Source organism: Rhamphochromis longiceps, linkage group LG23 (genome assembly GCF_057381845.1).
Source record: "Rhamphochromis longiceps isolate RC_006_pf linkage group LG23, R_longiceps_female_GT1.1, whole genome shotgun sequence".
Lineage (NCBI taxonomy): Eukaryota > Metazoa > Chordata > Actinopteri > Cichliformes > Cichlidae > Rhamphochromis > Rhamphochromis longiceps.
In genome coordinates, this window is record NC_140578.1 from 44,670,184 (window position 1) to 44,698,036 (window position 27,853).

A 27,853-nucleotide genomic window follows, 5' to 3' on the forward strand; every position below is an offset into this window, starting at 1 on the left:
TCTCAATTTCTGCAACATCTGCAATATATAGAAATGCAAACCTGTGAGCTGTGTGTGTTGTGCGTCTGCTCGGCCACCTCTCCTCCGGCCATGCTGGAAGCAGCTGTGCGTTTGACAGTTTTATCGACTCGACAATAATCGAACAAATTAAATGTTCAAAAATATCAACTTAAGCACTTCAAAGTCAACAAAAAGCTTAAAACAATGAAATAATATTTCACTGAAAAAACAACAGCTCATAAGAACGATACACAAAATAATACAGAAACAAACAAATAAAAGTTATTAACCAGGATCCATGTTTTTGTCACAAACACTGAATCAGCTGATTCACTCTTTATGTTTCTGAGTTTGTTTTGTGATTATAGTTCTGGTTTCTGTTTCTGTGTCTTCGCTGTGTCCCACGTCTCCTTACTTTGGACTCTGTGTTATATTTCCTGTTTTACTTTGACAGTCCTGTGTTACTGTTTCCTGTCTCGTGTGTGTAATTGGTCCCAGCTGTGTTTCCCTCCTGCCTCCCGTTCCCTGATTACTAAACTGCGTCCACGCCGCCGGCGCTCCTCTCCACAGCTGGATTCCAGGATTTCAGAGCATCCAGCTGTGGTGAGTGATGGAGACACTTTCTCTGCTCCCTCAGTAATCAGGACAGTTTATTGAACATCAGAGGACATAAAGGACTGTTTTTCACCTGCCCGTTCTGAACCTGGACATTAAAGACTGCTGGCTTCAAGGACATTAATCCCAGTGTCAGCCAGCCAATAACAGCCTGTGTTTTTCAGCTCTTTAGGAGTCAGAAATGAGAAAGACACAGACTGCTAACCGCTCCCTGCAGGAAATAAGCTCCGCCTCTTCCTGTCCTGTATATGAGTGATTTGATTCTGACATGAGACACAATGAGTTTCCTGTTTATTGTGACTTAAAGCGAGCAGCAAAGACACTAAACTGTGTGTTTCCAGCTGAAGCTGCTTTTTGTGTTGCTCCCACAATCCTGTCTAAAACAGTCAGTGAGGAAAACTCAATGTGACTTCAGAGTGACAGAGGTAAGCGACTCATGTTGTAACTGACGTCAGACGCCGGAGATTTTGGCGTAAAATTAAAGTGAATGGTAGTTTAGAATTGAACAAATTCCTTTAAGCTTCAGTATTACCAAATACACTTATCAATAGTCTTCTAATTAACAATATTTGTCTAAATCATCTCCAACACCCTGGAGAACAACGGGGAGAGTTTAGAGGCTCTCCAAGATTACATTGATCAGTGCTTCCAGGATCTTGTGATGAAGAAGGCTCAGAGTGCAAAAACTTCATCAAAACCCACCTGAAGCTGCCGGAGGACACAGTGAAGAACATCGCCTTTGATAGAGTGCATCGCATCGGCCCCATGCGGGCTGCGACCGGGAGACCACGTCCTACTGTGGCCAAGTTCGGCCACTTCAAACAAAAGGAACAGGTGAAAAGTCTCCGTGTCCATCAGTGTTTCTCCACGTCTCTCTTCCTTCTTCGTGTCATCTCTGTGTTTCCCTGCTGCCCTCATGTTTTCTGCTTTGTCTGTTAGTTTGTCCCAGTTTAGGTTGATGTTCGCTTCTTCCCTCACCTTTGTTATTTTCACTGTAAATAAATCTCCACTCGCATCTCCACCGCCGTCTGCATCTTGGTCCTCATTCACTCCACCACACGACTGCTGCCCCAGCCGTGACAACGTTTGATGTTTCCTCTACATTTACCTTTAAAAATTATTTACTTTACCTTCTTTGGTATCATTTGGTATCAGATGGCCGACTTCTACATGGCCACCATGGTCACCACCGAACTTGAGGAGTTTGCCCCCTCACATATACTAATGTGCCACAAACAGGACTTTAACATCACCAACCATTCCCATGTTATTACGGTGTAACCATATAACTGGCCCACCCTGTACAGTTATGTTTTCATGTTGACATACTGTATTAACACAATTCAGGAGCGATTCTAGGATCAGAGCTTTGGGGGGCTGAGCACCCAGAGAGCTGCCCAGCCAGCCAAGATACACTTTACTCGTCACAATGAGACTTCTTCCCCGTCTCTGTCCCTGCATCCTCCCTGTCCTCATGTTGTCTTCGCCTCCTTTATCAGTCATCATAATTTTACCATCTCTGTGCAAGTCTGCAAATTTCTTTATTAAATCAAAAGATTATTAAATCCATCAAGTCTCTCTGTGTCTGGGTCCTCGTCACAAAACATGACATCACTGTTTTGTACTTTTTAACAATTTAATCCCACATTTGTGAAAGAAAAGCAAAACACTTTTTTGAAAAGTCTGTAACAAAACCATCAAATCTGATCAAGGTTATTTAAATGCTGCCAAAGAAGAATGGATTGGAATAAAAAAAATACATATCCTAACCTTAATTACTGGAGGAGAATAATGAATGATGCTCATAGTGAGTAAGAAGTAAACTGAGTGCATATTTTGGACAGAGATTCACTTTTAATGTGTTTGTATAATATAATACAGATGCATAAAAACACTCCTGAAACAGAATAAATTATTACAAATAAATTATTACAAAATATTAAAAAATATTATGGATACTTTTGTTGTTAAAATGTTACCTCTCAACCAAGTTCTGCCTTTTATATTTTTAGTAGTGTGTCACACAAACAGCAAATATTGTCAAAAAAAAGTAAGTAAGTGCTGAAGCACCCCAAAAATGAACCAAAGCACCCCAAAAATGAACCAAAGCACCCCCAAAAATGGGCTAAAATCGCCCCTGTTAACAAATAATAGCCCAACAGTCACTTTTATGCTTATTGTAGCTGTTAGCTAAAAACACTAATTTAGCTTAGTTTGCCCTGAATTCAGCTTTGACGAACATGATCGACTGTTTCCAGTAGAATTGTGGGCGACCGTGGCTCAGGGGGTTGGGAATCGCATCTGTAACCGGAAGGTCGCCGGTTCGATCCCAGGGCTCTCTGTCCTGGTCGTTGTGTCCCTGGGTAAGACACTTTACCCTACTTGTCTACTGGTGTTGGCCAGAGGGGCCGATGGCGCGATATGGCAGCCTCGCTTCTGTCAGTCTACCCCAGGGCAGCTGTGGCTACAACTGTAGCTTGCCTCCACCAGTGTATGAATGTGAGAGTGAATGAATAGTGGCATTGTAAAGCGCTTTGGGTGCCTTGAAAAGCGCTATATAAATCCAATCCATTATTGTTATTAGAATTCCTCGTTGTCATCTTGTTCCCTCTCAGAGCCCCGTATGCTTGCAGAGACCCCTACAGTAGGGAAATGTGCCAAAGAACGTCCAAAACATTGCATTTTAGGTTTATTTATGCCTTACACACAATCCCAACTCTTTAGCTAACTTAACAACTTTGGCTAAAGTCTATAGTTAGTCTTACTCGTTTGTACAACATTACTGGATCGCCACTGTTTGAAATGATATGACATATGACTCTCACTGAAACAGCAAACTTTGTAGAAAACAACACTTCTGATTCTCTATCTAGCTGTTTGGTCACAGCTGTAGATTACATTATAAGTGGTTGTTCACTCTTGTCAATAATTACATTTCTAAATTCTATTTGTGCAGTTACATGTAAACAAAGTCCAATATTGTATCTAAATGATTGTGTTATGGTGGGACAGTTTCCAATTTTGTTGTATTATTGTACTAGGTATGACTGTGCAAGAGTTATCTTATCTTCCTTGCTTGCACCACACTCTTTGCAGAAATGGTGCACAGCAGCACTGCATCATGTTATTGTGTTGTATAATATACCAGAACTAATACAAAGCAACATCCATGTACACTATAGGTCGAAGCCAATGTGCCCAAATGGGACCTCCATAAATGGTAAGGGGCGCAAAGGCACTTTAAGACCAGTGGGCACACCGTCGGTGCACATCCGCTCGGATGCTTTTTTCTATTCATTTATTTCCCTGTTTATTTATCGATGCACAAAAGCAATTATCTCAGAGACACCATCCTCTTAACAGAGACTCAAATCAGGAACCTGCAGATTATTAGTCAGCAGCTTTAACTTCCTGTCTTTGTCTCACTAAACCTTCCACGTGGAAACTTGAGCTGCCCACTCAAGCACAGTAGGCTTTAACTGGCTCTGCTCAAGTCACTTCAGTATCTGAGAAACTGTCTCGATGCATGCCAAAGAACACTTTGACAATACGCTTGTGTTGAGTCAAATCCACCACAAGCATATTCTATGGCAGTTTAATTCCACTCCACATAAAAATAATCACGTATTATTTCCCCCCACCACACTTCCTGCCAGTAGCTGGTGCCCCCACCCACAGTGCATTAGTGGTTCTCTGTGTTTAGTGGCTCACTCTGGGCGGCTGCTCGGTGGGGCCCGGCCCCCTGGCTCTGTTGGGCCTGTGCTGCGGGTGGGGTGCCCTCAGGTCTCGGCCCTCTGGGCCCATTTACTGCTCAGTAACATTTAATATCTATTATTTACTACTACTTACTAGCCTACTTACTGCATATTATTGGTTGTTGCTGTGGGTTCCCCACTGTGTTGGTTTTTCCTTGTGTTTTTCAGCAGATGATGAAATAGATTTTCAGTATGTTTTCTCTCTTCCTCTCCATCTATTTCTCTTCTTCTCTATTTTTCCCTCTTTTTCTGTTAACTTTCTCCCCAGCTTATCTTTTTTCTTCTTTCCTGACCCCCGTTCTGATTCTAATGACTCAAAATAAAGTAAAATCATCATCAAATATGACTATCAAGTGGACCAGTATAGCAAAAACCATAATGGTGGCAGAGGCCACAGAGCCAAGTGGCAGGATTTTCAACGTTCAAACCAGATAAAAAACAGAAATTAAATGGTGTTAAAAGCCATGAATTAAGGCAATTCATTCACAACATAATTACAAGTTTTACTGGACGTTAATATTTTTCTCTTTTTTCAGTGCAAAACAAACTAACAGTACACATGATGCTGGCAAGTTAAAATGTCAGTGTCTTTTATAGATAGCATGTCTAGCATCATAGTTTTATAGATCACGTAGTCAGGATAAAAACTCCATCTCTGATTATTATTGTACATGACTGTGACATGCAGTGGCCTCAGCATCATGATGAAGGCGACCGGAGGAGATAGTTTGGTAGACATCGATGTTTTGCCGATGAAGGCTCATGTAGCGGTCCTCTTTGTCCTAAACAACAATTTACACTGTCATTTACATTTAATTAAAGTGCAGCTTAAAACACAGACATAATGCACTGCAGCCTCGGCACAATTAAGTGTAAAACAGAACTATGGAAAACTGACAAACATCTGGCGAGTTTCAGATCCTGTTAACCTTCCTGCCTTCTTGGGACCTTTTTGTGCCACTGCTATGTGTTAAATGGCTGCCATTTCCACTGTGTTCAGTGGAATATAACCAAACTTGCCACAGGATAGTTTTTACCTGTCAATGTTAATATTCCAGTGTGAATTCCTTAAATCAGCCTAAAATGGCTGAGCAGCAGAAATCCCCACACCCATCACCCTGGGGACCATTTTCTGCCCATTGACTTCCATTATAAACGCTATTTTTCAACCCCAAATTATCATCATATGATTTTATTTTTTCTTCTTTTCTTGGATGTCAATGAAGACTCAGGGCCTTGAAGTTTTAATTTTTAAATTGCAAAAAAAATGCAAAAAAAATAATGGCAGGTCAAAATGTATGTTGGTGCCAATCTTTGGTCCATCTAAAGGCCTACTTATAATGACAATCACATATTACTTCAACTGGTTTTTTGTGGAAATATTTAGTTTCGTTTTTTGGTTTTTGGGGCTTATAACACAGGGCGCTCATGTAATAACACTGGGATTTGAAGGGTTAAAACAACGAAAATATAATTAAAACTTTACATGAATATTTCAGGGAGAAGTAGTTTTACAAGGTTGGCTAATTTAAAGTGGAATAAAATATGGATATATGGTCTTTTTATGGCGTGGCTGAGAATGGTCCCTAGGGTGATGGGTGTGAGTTTTTTAAAGGATGGCAGGAGGGTTAAGTTAGTTAGACCTGATCTGTTTTCTCTGTTAGGATAAAAACATCAGAGGTCATGGGGTGAAAAATACCTCAAAAACAAGACTAGCTATGTCTACAACTAATGTGTGGTGTTTTAAAAGAACCTATGAGATACTTTGAACACCACAGTGGCTGCTGTATGCAGTAATGTGCTCAAGTGATTTCAAAGGGTCATTTCATGAGTTTAAGTGAAAGTAAAAGTTTCAGTAAAAGTTTTCACCTGCGAGGATTTCTCCTCAGGCTGTAACCACAGGTTATCACAGCCACACTGATGAGTGAAGCAGCAGCAGAAATGATGGGAACTGTAGCCATGAACTTCATGCCAGAAGAATCTCCATCGTCTGTTGAATGTTGCCACACACACACAAAAAAACTTCATTTTGAAAACATGAAAAGTCACGAAATTTGCATTAACCTGTTATATTAAAGTGGAAAACATGTTTATCTTTTCATTACATTAGAGTTACAATTGCATCATTCAAACATTTCACTGATGAAATAACACCAAAGTTGTGATTGGAGCAGTTTTATAATGAAATTTTAAACAAATTAGCCAGAAGAAGAGCTTAAAAACATTCCACATGTTCATCTCCTGACTGAAACCTTTCATTAATCCGCTGCAGGCGGGAATGACGACCTCAAACCATGTATGACAGAAAAGAAAGTGTTAACGCAGTTCCAAACATCCACCTTGAATCTGCGGTGTGGGTATAAATAGAAAATGTTTTTACCTCTCACAGTCACACTGAGATGGAGAACATACAATCCACCACGAAATCCACACTCACAGGTGTAGTTCCCACTGTCTTCAGATGTTAAGTTGAGCAGGTGGAGAAACACAGTCTCATTTTCTTTGATCAGTGTGAACCTGGAGTCACAGCCATGAATAAAGCCTCGGTCGTAACGATAGAGCAGACGACGCTGTTCTCCTCGGCTCCTCTCTGTGCTGATCTCACACAGTATCATCACAGTAATATTCAGAGTTGTTTTGCTGCATATTTGAGTGGAATCGGGTTTCTTTCCAATTGTCTTCACAAGAGTCTCTATAAATTGTTCCAGTTAAAATGAAACAAAATCGGGATTATAGTTTCTATATATTTGTTGTTGTGGGAAAATCAATCACATATATTATTTCACTAACCTAACTAAAGCTTTCTTCTTAAACACCTGGCTTTACAGCTTTTCTTTTTTAATTATATATATTTACCTTCACTGCTAAAAACCACAAGCAGAAGCAGGAGAAAGCAGAGTTTCCGTGCAGTCATGCTGGTGAGGAAGTAACTGTGGCTGACAGTGTGAGGTAGACTATAGTGAAAGCAGGAAGACTTGCACCCTCCTTATTTCACCTCTTGTGTCTACACTGAAACTTTTACTATGTCTAAAATAGAAGTGCATAAAAGTGGAAGGACAGTAGAAGGTAAACCACCAACATTGTTTAAGCCAGACTGATCTCTCTGTTTATCTGGATGGACATTGTGTTCAAATTATGATGAGATGTTTGTTCAAAAACAAAACTAGTCTGATACAAAGAGTCATGTTTGCCACAGTTTATTGTGTTTGTATTGTATTAAATCTGAGAGCCTGAGTTGGAGTATTATGACTGAATGGTCTCCATTACTGGGAAACAACTATCCAGTGTGAAAAGATGGACGTTTATTATAATATATGAATATTATTATATTAGTATGTCACCTAAAGTTTTATATACTTTAAAATGTTTCATAGAGCTTTATTATCCACTCCCACAGTTCCTGTGCTTCTTGCTGAGCGTGTCTTGTTGTCGTGTTGATGGTTCACTGAGATGATAGTCTGGTAGGAATCACTCGATGGCTGCTGAAGGTTTGTATAGGGCTGATCTGGCTCATCGTCATCCTTTAGAAAAGTGAAATATTTTAGGTATTAATCAAGTTCAACCCGGTCTACCCACACACTCTATTGATCTTTAAATCTCTCCATCTGTTGCCTGGATTATTTAATGTTTCTGCTCATTTCTGTAAGAGCTTCTTCACAAAATAAAGGACACTGAAGTTGGCACTAATAGTATTATAACACTAATCTGTAATTATCTATATAAGTAACATCCTAAAACATAAATGTACATGTTTTACCAAGTCTGCCAGAGCTCATATTATATTTTTACATGCTGTAGTGCCATTTTTGGGAGCATTTCAAGTTGATATACATCAATACAACCATTATAGCCCAAATTCTAATAATATGTCTGCATTAAGTGCACAGTAATTACATAAATTGCAAAAAAATGCAATAAACTACCAAAAAATTGAAAATCGTTTTTGTTTTTGAACATATATTTCTAGTTAGAGAAATTTAAGAGGCTTATCTCTCAAAACTGTAAATACAAAATAGTTGCACAAAATAGTTTCCCACCACAGGAAATTTATTTTGAGTGTCTTCATAGTTTTATTTCTGAAACACACCAATTTTTATATAATGCAGGAAAAACAAAAATAAATATTATAATGCAAAATTAATCACCAAAATAAACTATTTCCAGCAGTGCAATATGAGTTGTAAGCATCCCAGAAACGACACAGAAAGTCATAAAGTCAAACATAACTTTTAAAAACACCAGTATAGGCTCATAAGGCCCTGATGGTAAAAAACTACATTTCTGCAAACTTTTAACTAGCTGCTGCAGATCGTAGCAATAAATTGCTCACCAAACCGTTGGGATTTTCAGGTACAGACACTCCAGATGTTCCTGACCTTAAGCAGCCACGTTGATAAGAAAGGATGTCAGCATTAGTGTAACACTATTCACATTCAAACAGAGAAAAATCAAGTAAGAACATCTACATTTATATTATCTTCTCTCTTAATAATGATAATTATTTTTGGAAGGATAAAAAGTGTTCATTCTAGACATGATGTTTAACACACACCGAATTCTCATTTATTGAAATGCGATGTTTCCTTTTACTTTCTCTACATCTATATCATCTTTGAATTACTGCAGCAAAAATAGTCTCACCCATTACTTTTCCTCCAGTAGATAAATCCCACGATAACTCCAGTTATAAAGATGATCACAACACCGGGCAGATAAACGGAAAAAGATTTGTCTGCTGAAGTGTGGGCCTCGTTTGTGTCTAAATCATTGAAAAGATGCATTTGTCAGTAAAATCATTTACTTTCATTTCCTGGAAATCAAAACACAAATCAAACACAGTTTACGTCTACTGAAACTCTGAGTGAAGTAGAAATTTAACCTCAGTCAAGTTGAATTACAAACACCACTAAGCGCGGCACATTTTCTTACTCTTAAATCCCCCAAATTATTATCTAAAATATACAGAACACTTTCTAAATTAGATGAATCAATATCCCTTCCTACTGCAAAGTGGGAAGCAGATTTATCAGTCAACCTAGACCAAAACTTCTGGTCTCAGATTTGCTTAAAAACTTTTAAATTAATTAAAAATCCCAGTCTGCAATTAATACAATACAAAATACTTCATAGAGTGCACTATACAGGTCATCGGATGTTCAAGATGGGCTTTACATCTTCCAACAACTGCTCACACTGTCAAGGCAATACACCAGACAATTACATCCACGCTCTTTGGTTCTGTCCACCAGTGCAAAAGTTTTGGCGCGAGATATGTGAAGACTTATCAAAATGTCTGAAATGTAACATTCCAACCTCCCCCTTAGTGTGTTTGTTGGGCAGCTTAGATAATGTCACTTCAGAAAAGAATATAGCCCATATGATCTTCACTGCCCTATGCATAGCCAAGAAAACAGTCCTCATGAACTGGAAAAATAAAAATAATCTTAATTCTAACCAATATAGAAATTATCTATTAGATTACATTAGTCTTGACACAGCCTCTGCCACCACATCAGATCAATTGCTCTGGGCCCCTTTTATCAGCTCCATCACCTAGTGGGGGTGGGGGGTCATAGTTTGGTCCCGCCTTCACTGTTGTGATTGGTGAGGGGGTAGGGACAGGCTTAGGGCGTCGGGGGGTTCCCCGGAGGCATCTTCCTTGGGGGGCTCAACCCGGGGTAGCGGTCACGTCCGGTTGAGGGCTCTGTTGGCTCTCAGGTGACTGTTTCCTCGCGGCTGCGTGCAGCGGGGCTAGGGGAGGGTCTGTGCTGACGGACGTGGGTTACTGACCTGGCAACCTGGCTGCCCCTGGGTGGGTCCGGGATGGGCGTGGGGTTCTGGGGGTGCTCCGTCTCTGGGCGGGGGCCCGGGCCGGGCCTCGGGGGCTCGGGTCCTGGTTGGTGTGTTGCCGGGGTTGTGGGCGGGTGGGTGCATGGGGGCCCGGCCCTGGAGCAGGGTGCCGCCGGTGCATCGAGCCGCCTGGGGGGCTCTTCAACTGGTGGGGGGGATGGTCACATCTGGCAGGAGCTTTCTTCTCTCAGGAACTCTCTGCAGGAGGGGGAGATACAGGAGAGGTGGAGGAAGATCTCAGCCTGGGCGTTTACCGTCTTATGTAGTCTGGAAGATGTGTGGTTGGTGGGGTGGGTGCAGCTTTCTCTGTGGTGGGGTTGGGTGGACTGTCCAGGGCTCTGTGGAGCCGGGGGGCGCTACTGCACTGGGCCCCGGTCTGATGGGCCTGGGCCCCCCTTCCCTGGCGGGTCGCGGAGGGTGGGAGTGCCTACTGGGGTCAGCGGGGGAGCTGGCCCCAGGGAGGGGTCACTTGCCCCTCCCTTCCTTCCCTCCCCATCTCCAGCTGCCTCCCTCTTCCCGCTCCTCCACAACCACCCACACATGCAGGGCCTTGGAGTGGGGGTATGTCACCAGGGTGCAGAGGAGGCTACCCCCCCCCCCTGTCCCCTTCTGGCTGCCTCTGCCTCAATTTTATCCCACATCTTAGACATTCACATTATTCACACTCTCATTACACATACATATAGGATCTTGGGGGTGGGCACAATCACGGAGTCCAATCACCATCAGGGTGTATACCTCACCCCTGACGTCGTTGCCCACCTCTCAATTTTAAATACACTTAGTCATTGAGGGCTAGCAGGAGGGACTATGCGCTTACCTGCTGCTCCTTGGCAGGTAGCTCCATGCCCTCCTGGGTTTTAATTGCACCTTAGAACACATATGCATCAACACTACAATGAGCGGGTGGAGGGAGGTTTGGAGTCTTCTCCCACCCCCATTCTCTGCGGCCTGCTGGAGCGGGAGGGCTAGTAGGAGGAGTTGGCCGTCCGACTGCGGTCTGGGGTGTGGGGCCTCCCTGCTGCTGCGGAGTCGGGGTGGTCTGCCTCTCCCCACCGCAGGGAAAAGGGTAACACCACCTGGGTCTGGGTGCAATTCCCCCCTCCAGGGGCAAGGGTACCTAGACCCGGATTGTAGAGTACGCTTGGGGAGTGTGATTGTGTGTACAGCGTCTCTTTATGTCTGTCTCCACGTTGGTTGAGTGTGGAGTGAGTGCATATGAGAGCATGAGGGTGGGAATGGATGTTTGTGTCTGTGTGTGTCTGTATGTCTGTGTCTATATGTCAGGTTGGGTATCAGACGCCACCTCTCTGGGGACACCTCAGGCCCTCCAAGGTTTGGAGGCCTATCTCCACCCACCACCACTTCCCCTGCCGGTGGCGGACTCCCTCAGGTGTCGGTGTGTTGGTGGTTCTTTGTGTCTGGGGGTGGGCGTCCGGGTACACACCGGCTCACTCCTTGGCGGCCGCTTGTCGGGGCCTGGGGCCTGGGGCTCGCTCGGGCCCCCTTTGGAGGTGGGGTGCCCCCGGCCTCTCGGCCTAGGGCTCGGTCACTCAGGCGCAGCTGGGGGCCGGCGGAGCTCACGGGCGCGTCACTGCAACCCCCCCTGGCTTCTGCTCCGCGGCTGCTGAGTGAGCCCTCATCTGGGACTCTCCTCAGCTCTTACTGGAACAGTGGCGCGGCTGCCCCTCTGTTGGTCTTCCATGGTCTTTTGTGTTCTGGGGGCCTCTGGATGTCTGGAGTTTTGATCTCCTCCATACCCGCTTCACACCCTGGAGGACGGGGCTGAGGCCCCCCCACACTCCCTAGCAGATCATTACATGGAGAAACCTTTGGAATGCAAGCATGCTGATCCACACAGGTATGCACACATGGGTATTCACAGACGCGGACTAAAGCTTTCTTGGCTGCTGCCTCAAAGCACACTGTGCGTTGTCTATCTTGCGTGCTGCACAATATTGTTTATTACTTAGTAAATACTGATATCTATGACTAGCTAGTTTATTGTGATGGTGCTTTGTTTTCTCTATTATTATGTTGCTCTTTGTTGTTTGCTGTCTCCTCTGTTTGTTTGTTTGTTTGTCTGTTTTTTTTTCTCCATACAGGTGACCCAGGAGTGTTTTTTTTTTTTTTTTGTCTCTCTTCCCCCCCCTTCTCACCATCTCTTCTCCCCTTTGGTTTTCTTTCTTTCTCTCCCCCTCTCTCTCTCATTCATTCCCCCTGTCCTATTTATTAAAAAAAAAAAAAAAAAAAAAAAAAAAAAAAAAAAAAAAAAAAAAAAAAAAAAAAAAATGACAAAGGATGAACTGAAGCTCTGCCATCACGTAATGTCGCATACTGCTGTTTCTGATGTCATTTAGAAAAAAAAAAAAAAAAAAAAAAAAAAAATGCTCAAACAGAGCAACATGGCACATGTTACTGGTCCCAGTGCTTCACAAACTGCTGATCTGCTGGGATTTTCCCACACAATCATCTCTGTTCACAGACAATGGTCTGAAAAATAGAAAATATCCAGTGAGCTGTGATTCTCTGGGTAAAAATGCTGTTTACACATCAAACCTTGAGGCAGAGCGGACCACACTGGATATCACTGCTGTCCTCTAACAACAGCAAGCTGAGGCTACAGTTTGCAAGTCTGGACAACAGAAGACTAAAAAAACGATGCCTTGCCCGATGAGTTGATTTCTAACAGTTCAGACTGCTGGTGGTGTAATGCTCTGTGAAGGATTTTCTTTGCAAACTTTGGACCCTGTAGTAACCACTGAGCATCATTTAAACACCACAGCCTGCCTGAAGGTTGTTGCTGACCACATTCATGTCTTTATGCTCAAAAAATACCCATCGTCTGATGGCTGCTTCCAGCAGGATACCACACCATGTCACGGCGCTCAAATCATGTACGGCCTGCGCAGTCACCAGATCTCAATCCAGCAGAGCACCTTTGGGATGTGGTGGAACGGAAAGTTTGCTTCAAGTAAGAGCAGCTGACGAATCTGCAGCAACTGTGTGATGATGTAATTTCAATATGTCTTGAGAATCTTTGAGGAATGTTTTTAGCGCCTTGTTGTGCCACAAAAAATGAAGACATGTTTGATGGCTGAAGGTGGTCCAACTCGGTTCAAAGATGTACCTGATAAATGAGTCAGTGAGAGTATTTAAACTGCTGTAAGTGAAAATAAGAAGAAAAGAAATGAACAAATTACAAGAATAAAAAACACATAAGCAGGTCAATACAATGCTAACACAGTGCTGAATAACTGTGTCAGATAAAGAAACCAAAATGCATTTACCTTCCACAGTGACACTGATATGGACAATATATGTCCCTTCAGTGTTTGTACACTCACAGGTGAAGTTCCCACTATCAGCTGGTGTTAAACTGGTCAGCTCCAGAAAGGCAGTCTGATTTTCTTTTGTTATTGAGAACCTGGGGTCACATTCCTGAGTAACGTTCTCTCCGTGTCGATACAGCAGATGACACTCTCCTCCTGTGTCCCTCTGTCTTTTGATCTTACAGATAATCAAAACAATAGTAGTCTGACTTTCCTTGTTGCAAATCCGAGTGACATCGTGTTCTCTCCTGACTGTCTTCACAACAGTCTCTGTAAACAGGGACAGCAAAATACGGTAAATACAAGATTCAGCCTGTGTCAGAGAGGACTTTAGTTTCTATATTTTGTGAATGTTAAACCATCTTTTTAATCCCATAATAATGTGTTTAGTTTAAACTAAAAGCAAGGAGGTTATAAATTTAAAAATATTAATAATGCATAATGAAAATAGTTTCCTTGTATTACCTTCAGCATCATGGGACACAGCTAGTGGTAACAGCAAAATCAAGCAAAGTTTTGATACGTCCATGCTTGTTAACATGTCTGTGAGCCACCGACAGTGAAGAGGAAGATGTGCGGAAAGAAACAAGCTGAAGCTTTCCTGGCTAAGCAGACGTCAGACTGTTGCCCTTCACGGGGCAAGTGTGAAATGATGTAAAAAGGAAGTGTACTGACAGGACTTTCATATTAAAAGGCTGTAAAGTTGAAACACTGTGCGAGCTCCCACACAAAAAGAAAACAGGCTAATTTTTCTTTATCACAGAGGAATTATTACACTGCTAACTGTCATGTTCGCTGAAACTGAAGGATGGATAATATTGTAAAAGTAACAACAAAACTACCATTTATCATAACATTATAAGCATTTTAAACTAAAATAGCGTGTGTTATGGTTCAAAATATTGGGGATGGAGACAAGAGAAAAAACCACAATAACAACACTGGTCCGGTCGGGTTGAGTCAAACGATGATTTTAATGAACACACGCGTGGGAGATGGGCACTGATGCAGACAGCCTCAGATCTCAAAATGGTGGAGCATTGCTCAAACTCTTATAGCCTCTGGTGCCTCCACCTTATCATAAAAAGCCTAAACATTCACATGCTTTCTCTCACACAGCGCCTAAGCTACGACCTTGGCTCCCCGTCTATCTGCTCCTGCTGAGATGGGGCAGAAAACTCCAGTATATTCTGTTCTCTTCTAATCAGACAAATAAGACAATTACTTTCTGCGAACAGTATTTCTTATAACTCAGCAGTATAATGCATCATAAAACAATATCATTCATTCACAACAAGTCAGCAGTTTAATGTAATGCAAATCAGTTTAACTAATGCAATAGTTATCAGCTTCTTCTAATTCAGGAGAATAATGCCAACTAAAACTACATAATAATTCACCATCTTTAATTAGGGGTCTAACATGGCATAAAATAATATTATAATCTAATAATTCCCCCTGATGAGCTCATTAGAATAATGAGCTCACCAACACCCCATAATCCAGTGTGGCTGGGTTCATCTCTTCTCACTCCTGAGGTCCTTTGTCCCCCTGAGGGGCGAACCATATGTGGGATGACCTCTATGTTTGCGCAGTTCAGATGCAAGACAAACTATTATTCCAACAATAGCAGGTACAGATGACACTCCCCAGGTCTCCCACAGCTTTATTTGGTGCTACCTTATACCCTCCAGACGTACTCAGACTAGAACCTCTGTCCAAGGAGCTTTTAGCCTTTTATGTTATTGCTGCAGCTACCAGTGTCGTCCAGTTGGGTGATCCTCTGCTCTTCATTCTTCAACCTCAGGGGTTAGACAACCCTTCAGTCGTGGCACAGATCAGGGGATTATTCTGCCCCGATTTCAAACAACGATCTGTGTATCCTCCAGAAAAAGGAACAGGAAGGTGTCCCCCTTTTTGCCCAAGAGCCTCTCGAACTTCGTTGGTCTGGTGTTCCCGGATTTCCGCCAACCCCTTCATGGTTATTGCTGTGTTTATGGGATCCATCCTTTTGTGGTGACTAGCTGGAGCCCAAACGCCATGACCCTTGGACCCAGTTGGTGTCTTGGCAGTCACTGTGTCTGTCTCTGCTGCGGAGGATCCTCGTATATCTGTGACCTCGTCTGGTGTCTGTTCCTTTCTCTGTAAGAGACAGAAAACCAAAACACCTCTCTTCCTAACCCTAATAATCTAATGTTGTTATCTACTGACCTTCTAGTGATTCAGAATTGGTTTAAAAACATTCAGAATGTTCCAGGGACTTATTCTAATCATATCCTATGTGTGTGTAAGCGTGTTTGCATTTAGCCCTCTGCACTCAAAGTCAATACCTGCAATATATCAGTCCGGACCATCACGCCGAACGAAGCTTATGACCTTCAAAAGACCAAGTGCCAACTCGTTATAAGCACATTTGCAAGGTGTGTCTGAACATTATTGAAACCACTCTTTTTAACAAAAGACAAAGAAATTAACAAATCTTCTAAGCGCTATTCAGTTCATTTCAATGATTGATGCTTACACATGGAAATAATGATTTATGCTTCTTACTGATTCTCTACAAAAGACCGGAAACTTCTCGGGCCGCTATTAGCTTAAGTTTTACCATTCCTAAGGTATTAAAGACACAAATGAAGTTATAAAATGTTCAAATAATCCTTGTTTGATGTTAAAGCTCAACTTCCCCCCCCCTTTTTTTTTTTGACACATCCCCATGTGTCAAATCAACGGAGCTAGAACATTAAAAGAAAAGGTTAGGCAGCTACAAGGTTTCCCAGATCGTTAAGGTGATCTGCGTGTAATGTTCTGACTCAGGTATTTAATATTTTAATAAATGTCGTTTAATTAACTGCCACTATTTAAACTAAACTTAAAGACATAATTGAAGAAAAGATCACAAAGAATAACATGATATCAGTGTTTTGTAAGCGCGTGCGGCCCTCCATGCTCGAAGCCTTTCCCCTCAATAGATCAGTCAGACATTCGCGCTGACTGTAGCTTTTAACCCTTATTAACTTGAGCACAACTCTACAATGAGCAACAAGTTGCAATATGTATGAAAATGATCATGGTTACACCTGCAATGAAAAATTATATCATTATCCTAACACCTGTAAATAGAAGATTCATCAGAGGTTATAACCATCACAGGAACACAGATGTTAGTATAAGGTCAAAAGCTTCAATATATGATCATCGATGCAATACTTGTTGCATGATTCTCATACAATAATAATGCTGATATTAAAAATAACAGTAAAACACCCCCTTTTATCCCGTTTCGCTTGACCCATAAACGTTTATAAATGCCTCTTTTAAATGTTATTTCCCCCTGTTCTCCCCTTCCTGACCACAGCAGGGGGATCTTAGTTTTGAATCAGCCATGAATCCAGCTCACCTGATTCATCAGTGAGCTCCACCGTCACTGGCGTCTGACAGGGTGGTGCTGCATACTCTTCCTTTAATGTCACTATTTTCAACCTGTTAATTAGAGTGCTTAAACCTGAAGTCGACTACGTCCACAACAAGTCAATACAGCTGTAAATGTGGCCAATTATCAATCTATTACCAATCAATAACAACAGATAACTTCTATTTTATGCATGCTTTTAATCAACCACTCACCCAGAGGATCTCCAATCCCAGGAAATTCCTTCTCCTCAGTCAATGAGTCTGTCCTCCTTCCATGCCCTGGTAACTGGTCCATCCAGAGCCATATGATCTCAAATATACATAAAACAAGCCAAACCACACCTTGGTCACACCAACTCTCTTCCGCCCCGAAGATGTCCAATGCCATCCTAGTATGGACTGAAAGTGGCTTTAACGCTGACTGTCCTGACAATCCATCTTATAACATTTCCTGGTCAGATCTGCCAATCTCCGCCCCAGGGTTTTAACTATTTTGCAATTTTCATTAGTTTCTATGTTTTTTCTAGTTTTGCCTCCAGATTTTAAATCTTTTTTTACCAGTTGGAATCAGTTTTTACCAATTCTTTGCTAGTTTAGTCTAGTTTTTATTTTCCTGAAAATCCTTAGTTTCAGTTTAGTTTTAGTTGTGTTTTGCAAAAATTAAGTGTAACAAAATCTCAGTTCCATCATATCAATCATGCTCTTCTGGTTATCCTTGGGTGTTGAGACTAATAACTATTAACTCTTGCCGCACCGAGTGTTCCTAATTTTGGTTGAAGTGAATTGATAACCTTTTTGAAGGCGATTGTTTCACACATTTATTTAGATGTCCCAGTCCTGTTATCTCGGGATACATCACGCTGCCTTATCTGGGGTTAGCTGTTTTCGGGGGATGCGGGTTGAGTGGGGGAGCTCTTCAAGGTAAGCTAGGTTAACCTTCTTGTGTGAGCTTTTCAAGTGCACTTTAAGGTTTGTGGGATTTTTCGTGTCATAAATGTCCCTCATAACCCCCTGATGGCCCAGTAATTCATTTTTGCGCACTGTAGTACACATTTAGTTTTTGCTTGTAGCTCTCATACTCTACTTGCCACTCCTCTAAGTCCTGATGTTTCTTAGCGAGGACAACAGTACCTTTAAAATTATATCACATGTGTGGGGGTGTGGCCTTGCCAATTGTTTTTCCCACCTTTTCAAAATGGCTGACGTGCCCACAAGCACATTTTATGGAAGAAAGAAAGGTAAGCTTGATATTTACATTTAAAATGTTTTGTTAAACTCAGATTTTTATTAATTTTCAAAGAATAAACATCTAGTAAATGATTTGAGGGGTCTTTAAGAATTAGGCTCATTTAGTTTCACGGAGAACATGACAAAATATGGTTCACTCCACTTGCCTGAAATGGTTAACAGTCCAAGGCATTTCAGTTGTAGAATGGTTGGGTGCAACAGTAAAACATATGTGAGATGTGGGAAGTGCCAAATGTTCCTTTGTGTCTCCAAATAAAAATAAAAATCACAGTACTTCCTCAGATATCATAAATGAATTGACTTTTGTGAAATAGAAAGCCCAGTGCAATCACTTATTCCTGAACCAATGGCTTACAGCTAGTGAAGTGTCAGTGACTTCTAAGTTGATCCCTGATCTACATTTTTATGATATTGTTATATAAATAAGTTTTAATATCCTGCTTACAAAAATTTCAGTGGAACATGTAATCTTCTTAAATAGCTCTTGAATGTTGTTAGTTTCACATTCGTGATCAATGAACTCCCCTTGTGCACTGTAGTGCACATGTTGTAAAATTTAAATAAAATTAGTTAAAAACAATTTTGTTTTTGTAATGTGTTTATTTTACCGTCCCAGCACTTGATTTATCTTAAAAAGAAAAAGAAAAAGAAAAAAATGAAAATACTTTTCCCTTTTTTCTTTCCCTGGGTCTCAGGAGGACATTGTGTCTCTCTCCACTACAAGACTCTTGCTATATCTAAAAAACAGTCATATTCAAAGTAATCCTAAATTGGACTCTGGCGCTTTCTCCCGACTTTTCCTGACATGATTCTGCGCGTGGACGGAGCAGCAACACAGACGACTCGACTAACGTACTGCCTTGACTTTACTATTGCAGGGCACGCACACATCAATGCAACTAAACACATTTTGCTATAAATCTAGTTAATTTTAGTTAGTTTTGTGAACATTCAGTACAGTTTTAGTTAGTTTTCCTTTTTGTTTTGATTTTATTACCGTTAACGCAAATTTTTCCACTTCTAGTTTTCGTTATTTCATTTGTTGTCTTTAATAATAATAATCTTCTCTGCACCCTGGAATAAACATAATCAATATGATCAACATTTTGCTGCGTATCAATTCACCTTTTTGATTCAAATGCTCCAGCCTTATGTGGTTTGTGACATGTGTTGATCTAAACCTCCACTCTGTCTCTAAATGTTTGAAGAATTTTTCAAGTTCGGGGTCAAATTTTGAGAATTTGACCATAAGTGAAAGTTATGGCGTTATCACCCCCTTTGGGGATTACCTTTTCCAGTTTTGATGATATTCCTCCCCATTCTCTATTTTTTGCAAGTACCCCTCTTCGGTGGCGAGAAACTGTTGGTGTGATCAAGCGGGTGCTGTAAAAACAAAAGCTCAGGACAGAACAGTCACCAATCATGTACTTCATTCAAAATTGACATATATCAAACTTCATATTGATCCTCTTAGTGTAATGGTACATTTTAATTTGCACTTCTCAAAACTGAAAACAATATTTTCTTTATTTTACTCTTGTTCTTGTGCAGCACCACCCCTCAGCACATGCCCCTGTTATTTTATCTTACTTTTAAATTGTTGACTACTTCAAGAAAGCGCCCAAAAGATGGGGACCAGTGTTTATCATTACATATCTCCATTTTGAGTGTGGCTGTCTATCATTCCCCTGTTATTCATAGACCTCGGTGGAGGTTTTTTTTTTTTTACCTCTATAAAAATTAATTGACTCTTTACAGTGACCCACTATGGTTAATAATAACATGTTCAGTCATGAGTGGAATCAAACCTTTTCTTCACTTTAGCATTTAACATTCCCCACAATATAATATGATACATTAATCGAAACACAGCTACTAAAACACAATTTTCTTAATGCAAACATCAGTAACTCAAAATTAGCAACCAAAGGGTTCAGCCTGCAGTTCACACTCCTGTGAAGCTACAGCTCTTTAGTCTCTGTCATCCTTCTGTTCTTGCAAAAACAAAACATCCACCCTTCTTTTACAGGCTGGGTGAATTGTCTGTGGACATTCAATAATCCTAAAGTCGGTACCGTTTTTGTCTCAATATCAAGTCAGTTAAAACTTTTAGTCGTCAGTCCGTCACAGTCCAGTCACATGCATACATCCACACACATTCATACCAGATATTGCTGATAATGGAGTCTCACGCGCAACCTATTCGAGCCTCCATCACCAGCAAGATGACGTCATCATTTTAAAGGAAACAGTTCCTTGTTTGTTTTTTTTTCTTTTTTGGACTGGATCGACTCGCTGCAATCCTTTTAGGCTCAGGACTTCTCATGTGATCAATGTCCCATATAAGTGAATTTCTCCCAAGCCCATTATAATCATGGAGAAAAATACTTTGCGACTGTTTTCAGTAAGAATATTTTATAGCGCTTTAATGTTCAATCTCTCAGGCCTGGATTAAAGAGCTGATTTGTTAAATCAGGAACTCACAAGATACCAAAATATCACCACCGGTGGGCCACACCTCTCTGATGTTCTTATCTCAGTGCACTGTAACAAAAGCAAAAACAAACGTAACCAATAAAACACTCATATAATAACAAATACTGGGGCCCATTACAAACATGTCCAAAGATCAAACCCTCTTTCTCTATGTTAGAGAAAGAGAACAATCCAAACCTCACTGATAGAATCAACCTAGTGTCAAACAAAACCCAAAAATCAACCAAAACTTCACACACTATATTGTGTAGGCATACAGGTACCGTAACTCCTTTTTGCACTGACAAATACATGTTGGATTGACTTAATTCAATAGTGGACACTGGTTGCACACAAATGTTTTGCTTTGGCAGAAACTTAAACAACTGAGTCAAATCAACACAACCTTTTCATATTCTCTCCGAAATAAAACTCACACCGTTAATTCATCATTTTCACTCTGTACCACTGCTCCTTATCAGGCTGTGTGAAGCACAGTAAACAATTCAGTGGAGGCCTTGAGCCATAAACAGACATCACGCACAGACATTGTTTTCACAACCAAACTACTTTAGACCTTGTCCCCTAAATCTACACAGATGCCCTCTGTGTGGCATGAAATGCATTTAACCAATAAACAATCAATGGCTTCTTGTTGTTGTAACCGACTCCATATTTGGATGTTTGTGTGCAGCATTTGTTAGTAAAGCATTCTTCATTGCAACAGCGTGTGTGTATCACTCTTTATTGCACAAGCTTGTAAATGTGTGTGTGTGGATCACTCCTCAGTGAGTTGAATCAGCATTTCGATTTTTTTTTTTTGCACGTGTGTGTGTCATTTCTCACTCAATCAACGAGTGCATATGTTCATATGTGTGTTTCTCTTCATTCTGAGTCAATGCATGTAGATGTGTGTGTTTGTGTGGGTGTTTGTGTTCATCACTTTCCTGTTCTGGTGTTCTGGGTAAACCACGGCCTGAAGCGTGCCCTGGGGTCCTGCCCTCCTCCTTTTCAGTCTGTTTGCATCCGTTGGTGCTGCTGCTCAAAGTTCTGTCCATACTGGTTCTGGCCCCAATTGAGGCAGTGCTTTTCTCCAGTGTCCTGCAACTTCTCCCTGTTCCACTCCTCCTTAACTTGACCCTTTTTCTTCTGTAGCTCCTTCAGGGCTTGCTCCTGCTGTTGGAGCTTCTTCGTCAGGTTTGGCGACCTCCTGCTCCAGCAAGCTCCGGCCTGATTCCAAGTCCTGTGTCTGGGACTCCAAGCCTGATGGGTTCGATTATCAGCCAGCTCCTCCTGAGCCATGGTCAGTTTCTGCTCTGATGCCTTGAGCTCTTACTGAGGGCAGAAACCTCAGAATCTTTTCCGTCCACTTCAGATTGAAGTCCATCGATGTTTTCCTTGCTTTGCTCCACGGCCTTTTGCGGCTCTGCTGTTCGGCTCTTCTCAGAGGTCAGCTCCTGGCCGAGCCCCGACACCTGTGCCTTCAGCTTATTTTCTCCTGGTGTTTTGTCCATTCTGAGGTGCCTCCTGACCTCAGTTACTCCTCCTGTCTCTGGCACGCCCTTTTTGCTGCCCGACGATCATTGTTGGTCCGTCACTGTCCTGCACAGTTTTAATGCAGAGTGGTTAAGGTCAGCATTGTTTTGCTCGGCCTCACTTTTCATCTGGGCTTAATGGGCGTCTCATCACAGCTCTGTCAGCTGAAGCTGTCTTTTTCCATATGGCAAGAGTGTGAAGAGTGTGTGAGAGGGGTGTGTCCGATCAGGCACAATGCTGTTGGCTTTGCGAATGCCTCGTTTTCCAAATCCAGATGTTTATTTGTCACGTACACAGCAACAGAGAGAACAGTCTGTTGTTGGGATGGCTGAGGTCCTTCACGATCTTCCTGGTCTTGGTCCAGCACCGCCTGCTGTAGATTGAGTGCAGGTCAGGGTGCTCAGAGCGGATGGTGCGCTCAGCTGATTGCACAACCCTCTGTAGAGTTTGTCTGTCCGGCATGGTGCTGTTCCCGAACCAGACAGTGATACAGCTGCTCAGGATGCTCTCGATAGTTCCTCTATAGAAGGTGGTCAGAATCGGTGGTGGGAGCCGGGCCTTTCTCAGTCTTCTCAGAAAGAAGAGACGCTGACGGAAATCTCCCCGTGTAGTGAAACGGGCCTTGGATTTAACGCTCTCCGTCTCCGCTGCATGAGATCGTTTTCCTGCAGCACTGTTGACAGTTTCAAGTTGTTGTGGGTCCAGCTGCTTTAGCATTTGGTCAGGGTCACATCAAAGATGGTAGAGGAGAGAGCAAAGATGGTAGAGGGGAGAGCAGGAGTCCAGGGTCAGCCTCGGCTTTTCCGGGCCGACAAAGCAGCCTGTAATCAAGCATAAAGAGAAAAAACAAAACAAAAACAAAACAAAAACAGATGAACAGGAAAATGATGTTATTTTGGCTGCGTTATTCAGAGAGGGGAGAAACAACGGGACCAGGCCCTGTGTCAGCCTTCTCTCCCCCTTTTTTTGTTTTTTCTCTCCATATAATCCACTCATGACCCACCAAGCTGACAGGACATCACAGGTACATGTTAAAATTCTTAAGATCATGTTTAAAAGCACAAAAATTGGAATTTTCTTTCATCTGGTAATCACTTGTATTAATCAATCAGCAGAAAACATGTCACAATTTGACTTTTCTAACCACTAAATTTGTCGTGTTATCACTGGTTGGTCAGACCAGTGCCTTTTTTTTTTTTTTGAAGTTAAGTTGTTGTCCTGCAACCCAGAGAGTTTATTTGTTAGTAGTGGATAAACTTTATTATTTAACGGCGGGTGTATGTTAAGTTTCACTGCTTTAAACTTGCTGGAAAATCTTCACGTGTTCATGAGTGTAAGCTGTTTCTTCATTGCGTGTATGTGCGTTTGTAGGTGGGCTAATTTAACGTTTTTTCCTCAAACAAGGCATTTCTCTAACATGTGCCTCTCTCTCACATTACTCTGCTTGTGTGTGTTTTTGTTTCACCTTTTGTTGTGATGCTCCGGAAGCCTTCCCAACCTCCACAAGTCTGTTGGCCCCAATTTTATGTGTTAAAACTTCTCTTAATTTCTCCTTTAATTCTCTGCTAGCTGCTGTCTTTTCCACAGCTGCTGATTCTTGCTGAGTGTGGTTTCCATTACTATAATTTGCTTCGGCCGCTGTGCTTGTGGGGGCAGTTGGTCCAGGCCCGTAGCCACCTGTATCAACACACTGAGAGATTTATTTAATATCATTTTCCTCACAATCTTACTCTGCCGGCTGACGTGCCGGTCTTAATCATGCTCGATTTGTCTCTTCTATATCAAAACCCAGCCGAACATCAAACATTCAGCGTAGTCATTCAAAACCTTATCTGTAGTATTATAATCAGCAAAATCAGCGTTTTAATTACAGGCATGTATCATTATTTGCAAATCATAATTATAAAACTCAAAAACACGCTAAACAGCAACAAAAGTCCTCTGTGCGCTCCACAGCTCATTTGCATGTTCACACACAGTCTAAAAATAGCTCGCAGCGCTGCAGTGCGCTGTCGTCACACACAGGGTCACACAAAGCTCAGGCAAAACTCTATTATTTTATATTACAAAGACGTCTTATATTTACAATCACTGACAGGCCTGACAGATTCAGCGCCTAACAATTTCGACAAATTTAAGTTAACGGGTCCAACCGAAGAAAGTCCAACTTTTTTGTAATCAATCAAACAGTATCTGTTACTTCTGGAACAGTTTCTGACCTAATTTCTAAAGAGCACCTACACAATTTCGACAAATTTAACCATAACGGGTCCAACCGAAGAAAGTCCAACTTTTTTGTAATCAATTAACCAGTATCAGACTCTAACTTTATCTGGCCTAATCCCTAAGGTCCCTAACTCAATTTAACAGTATTCAAAAAAGCACATCACACCGTTCCAAACGGTGAGGAGACTCTAACTCCTAGCTTATTTCAGGATGCCCTGTACCCCACAGATAAGCCAAACTGAACTAACCCTGTTCGCCGACAGGTCAAGACCGCGCGTCCACGGCCAGGAGGGAGCGTAACCTCCGGGCTATGCGCTTCTTAGCGGACTCTAACCGCCGTTCTATAATAATTTATAACAATTTGAAACACCAGTCAACGCCCTAAAACAAGAGTATGACTAAGGCAAGTGCCACCTAGAGGTCAATGGGGACTCGAACCCACAAACTGACCACTCAGGTCCACTCTATAACCAATTTGGACTCTAACCAACAAAATGACCAATTCCCTATCAAACTACTTGAGACTCTAACTCAATTCCTTGGGACTCGAACCCAGCATTTCTTTCAATTCCTTTTTCAACTTCATTAAAGACTCTTAGCCGACTTTAACTGCATAACACACACGGATCCTCATCAAAATCAAAACAGACCCTCTACCAGTAATTTCAGTGAGTAGACTTTAATTTAGTCATATCCAATTTGGCACACTTTGGAAATAATTCAACAGGTAGTGCCTTACCTTTAGATAAGCCGGCTTATGCCCACTCACATAAGACCACTGGCTCGTGCCTGTCCGTTCGACAACCTCGGACCGTCCAAACTTTTAAATTCCACCCCAATACCACAGGACGAGCCCCCAAAATGTTATGGTTCAAAATATTGGGGATGGAGACAAGAGGAAAAACCACAATAACAACACTGGTCCGGTCGGGTTGAGTCAAACGATGATTTTAATGATCACACGCGTGGGAGATGGACACTGATGCAGACAGCCTCAGATCTCAAAATGGTGGAGCATTGCTCAAACTCTTATAGCCTCTGGTGCCTCCACCTTATCATAAAAAGCCTAAACATTCACATGCTTTCTCTCACACAGCGCCTAAGCTACGACCTTGGCTCCCCGTCTATCTGCTCCTGCTGAGATGGGGCAGAAAACTCCAGTATATTCTGTTCTCTTCTAATCAGACAAATAAGACAATAACTTTCTGCGAACAGTATTTCTTATAACTCAGCAGTATAATGCATCATAAAACAATATCATTCATTCACAACAAGTCAGCAGTTTAATGTAATGCAAATCAGTTTAACTAATGCAATAGTTATCAGCTTCTTCTAATTCAGGAGAATAATGCCAACTAAAACTACATAATAATTCACCATCTTTAATTAGGGGTCTAACATGGCATAAAATAATATTATAATCTAATACGTGTTACGTCATCAAACCGCTTCATCCAATCACTCAGATACTTACAAAGTTTTGACTGCATTACCTTTAAAATTTGTACGAAGATGAGCATAAAATGAATAAAACTGACATGCTTGCATTTGTTGTGTAGTGCAACAGGTGTATGTGGCTGAGGGATTCCCATGATGCAATGCGTATTTCTTCTTCAGTCACCTTTCCTACTCACTGTGTGTTAATGCAGCTCTCTGCATTGAATCATACCTGTTACCTCTGTCTCTCTTCCACAGCGTGTCTTTATCCTGTCTTCCTTCTCTCATCCCAACCAGTCGCAGCAGATGGCCCCGCCCCTCCCTGAGCCTGGTTCTGCTGGAGGTTTCTTCCTGTTAAAAGGGGGATTTTCCTTCCCACTGTCTCCAGACTGCTCACTCATAGGGAGTCATATGATTGTTGGGCTTTTTCTCTGTATGTATTATTGTAGGGTCTGCCTTATAATATTGTTGTGATTTGTCGCTGAGAAAATAAAATTGAATTGAAAATTGAATTGTGAAGGCCACACCAGAAGCCACACAATTGGGAAGTCAGTAACGTCAGACACCAGCATCTTTATTTTAATTTTAATGCACATTTCCACAAACATAAATAACGACACATGTCCCATAAACAATTTCTGGTTAATGTTTTACTGGTGCTGGAGGTCTGTTGGACTGCTGAGGGTAACTGGAGAGAAAATGATGTGTTGTTTTCACTGGATGTTAAGGCGTCTGGGAAGGGATCTCAGACCATTTACATCCTGGGCCATCTGACCTCAGGAAATCACATGATAAGGTGGGGCCAGGTTTCACAATGAGCTCACCCGAAACCCTGGCTGATTAGGACCCACACCCGCTTTCACACCTTGGCTCATGTGATTAGGTAGAGGATCATCAGGGGTCCTTTGTCCCTCTTTGGGGGGAAACTCCCACTGGTTTTAAGTCTGGGACTCCCCACCATTGACCCTTAGAACTGAAGAAGCTTCTCGGATGAGAGGTGAAACGTCTTCAAGCAACTCAAGAAGTCCAGACGCTTTTCCTTCCAAGCTCCTTAGACTACGATGACCTGGATGACTGAGAACCTTCACAGACTTAAGTATTAAATTAATAGTTGGTTTTCATTCTTTGTTTTTAGATATTTTTTTTCTATTCGTATCCCCTCGTGTATTTAACTGGCCAGTTCAGTCCAATTTACTTTGGGAAATATTTAATCTGAGGTAGGGATGCACCGATACCGGTATCTGGTATCGGCCTCGATACCACATTTTCTAAAGTACTCGTGAAAAGTTCCCCGATACCGAGGACCGATACCACGGTCTGAGACCTGTCTATGTTTGAGCGGCATGTAAGGGGTTAATCACAGGCGCCGAGTGCCCGCCCCCAGGCCCCGGCTGCATCTCAGAGCTGGGAGAAGGCGAGGCGAGACAAGTCAGCCGTGTGGAACTATTTCAAAGTGAACGAAGACACGAAAACAAAGGCGGACTGCAAATTGTGCTCATCGAAATTGTCCAGAGGAGGCTCTAAAGGTAGTGCATTTAACACAAGTAATTTAATCAAGCACCTAAAATCCCAACACGACAACGAGTACAAAGAGTTTGCCCACGCTTATTTACCCACGCTTATTAGCACAGAGGAGCATAGCTGATGCTAAAGCAGTGGGACGGAAAATAGTTGGGCATTTTAAACATTTTAAACGCCTTAGCCTACTCCCGCCTCGAGGACATTCAGGGACAGCTCAACCAGCCAATAAAGAGACTGCAGCAGGACGTACAGACACGCTGGAACAGCACGTATTACATGACATCAGTCCTATTTTTCCACATATTAATACATTTATGAATTTTGTGCAGGTATAAAGATCGCTTCTTCTCCAACACTGCTCCAGAGGCCAAGCTGCACCTGAAGCAGGAGCTTCTAGAGGTGAGGCAGAGGGGAGTCGGGCAGAAGCTGCAGAACCTCCTGCTAAAC

At 42.0% G+C, this 27,853-nt stretch overlaps 1 protein-coding gene across 1 annotated transcript in view; it reads left to right on the forward strand.

Moving 5' to 3' along the window:
• LOC146642803 (NACHT, LRR and PYD domains-containing protein 3-like) overlaps positions 1 to 27,853 on the forward strand; it is a 325,246-nt gene that overhangs the window by 100,501 nt on the left and 196,892 nt on the right. The gene's annotated exons all lie outside the window — the stretch shown is intronic.